Source organism: Bubalus bubalis, chromosome 16 (assembly GCF_019923935.1).
Source record: "Bubalus bubalis isolate 160015118507 breed Murrah chromosome 16, NDDB_SH_1, whole genome shotgun sequence".
Taxonomy (NCBI): Eukaryota; Metazoa; Chordata; class Mammalia; order Artiodactyla; family Bovidae; genus Bubalus; species Bubalus bubalis.
This window is the reverse complement of record NC_059172.1, coordinates 38,556,229-38,559,441: the sequence shown is the minus strand read 5'-3', so window position 1 is coordinate 38,559,441 and position 3,213 is coordinate 38,556,229.

Sequence of the window (3,213 nt, the reverse complement as noted above, 5' to 3'; positions counted from 1 at the left end):
ACTAAGGGTCCACCCTGCTGCTGCTGCTGCTGCTGCTGCTAAGTCGCCTCAGTCATGTCCAACTCTGTGCGACCCCGTAGACAGCAGCCAACCAGGCTCCCCCGTCCCTGGGATTCTCCAGGCAAGAACACTGGAGTGGGTTGTCAGTTCTTCTCCGATGCATGAAAGTGAAAAGTGAAAGTCAAGTCGCTCAATCATGTCTGACTCTTCGCAACCCCCTGGACTGCAGCCCACCAGGCTCCTCTGTCCATGGGATTTTCCAGGCAAGAGTACTGGAGTGGCGTGCCATTGCCTTCTCCGAAGGGTCCACCCTACTTTAGTATAATATGATCTTATTACATCTGCAAAGATCTTATTTCCAAAAAAGAACATATTCACAGGTATCAAAGGTTAGGGCTTGAACTTACAGTTTTTGGGGACATGACAAACCTGCACCAATTGGTTTCTATTTTTCACACCCAGATCAAGGAGTTGGAGGGAGTGGGTCCCAGTCACATCCCTGACTTAAGAGAATAGAAATCTTTAACTAAGATCAGGTTGCACTGCCTTAGAGGGCATCATTCTGTAGCTTTTATCATTATGATTTATCATTCTGCTCTCTTTCCTTCTTTCTATCTTTCTTGGAAACTGCAATATGGCCTTTTCTTGGATACTGTGTGATCAAGGCCATGCCACTATAATTTCTATCAATCTGGACTTTGTTGACTCAGGGCATTCTTCTGGGTTGCCCCCAAGTTATTTTTATGCACTTCATGGGCTTCTGTTTCCCCAAATCCACTAGTTTCTACTAGTTTATATGGCTATTATGCTTTAAGTTTTGCAGACACCAGCAAAATCATCGATGGCTTTATTGCTAAATTTTAAGGTTCTCTTTGTTCTACATACCCAAAGGGGAATTCAGCAGGCCTTTCAAAAATATCTATCCACATAGTTCTTGTTTCCAAATGCACTGGACTTCTTTAGTACCATTCCTTGAGGATGGTGATTCTTTCATAAGCTTCCCATAGCAGACATTTTTGATTGACTATCCTCAGCAATACTCAGATTTTTTACATAGATAACCACTTTTCTGCCCACACCACCCATATGCTCCTAGGGAAACTGACCCTACCCTGCTCTAGAAGTGGGCCTAAATTGTCAAAAGGTAATTATCAGCTCTCTTGCCAATGATGGGTTAAGGAACTCAGGTTTAAGCCCACCAAGATATAGCCATACACTTTGGTTCTGGAATGGCCATTTAACTCAGTGGAAAGGAAGTGGAAAAATTCTGAGGGGCTCTGGGAAATAAATGTCCTACATTTTAAGACAGTTTCCTCTTTTCTCTTAATTTTGTGCAGAGATGTGAGGCCTGGAACTGCTGTAACCACCCTGCTCCCAGCCTGGAATGCAGCTGACACCTGCAGGGCATAGTTGAGAGAGAGCTGTGACTGACCCACACTTAATCATCACTCTATCTACCATGGTCTTTTTCAATTATGTTTGGGTTGGATTTCCCAAGTTTAAGAACTGTTTAAATTGGGTTCTCTGTTCCCTTAATTTGAAAGTATTCTTAACTGGCATATCCTGATGGGTCTCTCTGAGCAAATATAAATCCACTGAAGGAGATGGTGATTCCCTCAGGTTCCCAAGGAGCAGAAGGGTCAGGCTCCATGGAGAATCTGTAGAATTTGGTCTCCAACTTAGCATCACCGGATTTCTGGAAATAATAATTTCACTCATCTGCTGTCCTTCTGTGTAAACCAGACCTCAGGTCCTTGCAGGCTCATGTAACTATCCCACGAGTGACAGTTTCTGCCATAGTCATCAAGTGACTCTCACAGACCGGGTAAGGAGAGGAAGGACAGAGATTATAGGATCAGTGAACTGCCTGGACTTCTGCGCCTACTGTCAGCTTACCAGGTGTCACTAGAGAGAAGGCATGGGGTTTTCCACAGAGGTGAGGTACGTCAAGGCTGTATACTGTCACCCTGCTTATTTAACTTCTATGCAGAGTACATCATGAGAAACACTGGACTGGAAGAAGCACAAGCCGGAATCAAGATTGCCGGGAGAAATATCAATAACCTCAGATATGCAGATGACACCACCCTTATGGCAGAAAGTGAAGAGGAACTCAAAAGCCTCTTGAAAGTGAAAGTGGAGAGTGAAAAATTTGGCTTAAAGCTCAACATTCAGAAAACGAAGATCATGGCATCCGGTCCCACCACTTCATGGGAAATAGATGGGGAAACAGTGTCAGACTTTATTTTTGGGGCTCCAAAATCACTGCAGATGGTGACTGCAGCCATGAAATTAAAAGACGCTTACTCCTTAGAAGGAAAGTGATGACCAACCTAGATAGCACATTCAAAAGCAGAGACATTACTTTGCCAACAAAGGTCTGTCTAGTCAAGACTAGACAAAAACAAGTCAACAAGACAAAAAACAAGTCAAAGACTAGTTTTTCCTGTGGTCATGTATGGATGTGAGAGTTGGACTGTGAAGAAGGCTGAGCGCCGAAGAATTGATGCTTTTGAACTGTGGTGTTGGAGAAGACTCTTGAGAGTCCCTTGGACTGCAAGGAGATCCAACCAGTCCATTCTGAAGGAGATCAGCCCTGGGATTTCTTTGGAAGGAATGATGCTAAAGCTGAAACTCCAGTACTTTGGCCACCTCATGCGAAGAGTTGACTCATTGGAAAAGACTCTGATGCTGGGAGGGATTGGGGGCAGGAGGAGAAGGGGACGACAGAGGATGAGATGGCTGGATGGCATCACTGACTCGATGGACGTGAGTCTGAGTGAACTCCAGGAGTTGGTGATGGACAGGGAGGCCTGGCGTGCTACGATTCATGGGGTCGCAAAGGGTCGGACACGACTGAGCAACTGAACTGAACTGAGGTAACAAATTCACCAGCATCATTAACTGGATCCTCTATGCTCACTCTCTCCCACCTCCATGCAGCAATTTAAAATCTTCACTCTCAACAGACATTCTCACCTATTTCCAGAGAAAATTAAAAAAACATCAGGTGGGAGCCAACAACCAACCTCTAGGAGAAGAAAAGCATAAATACCAGAAACTACTCTACTCCTTTGAAAGGTTTCACAGGAAGAGGTGTCCTGCCTGCCCTCCAAGTTTGGGGTGCAGGATCTAGGCCCTCATGGGCTCAAAGAAAGCGAGGGAGGAGACCTAGAAGAAAGAAAATAGGGTAATGCTACCCATCGAACTAGA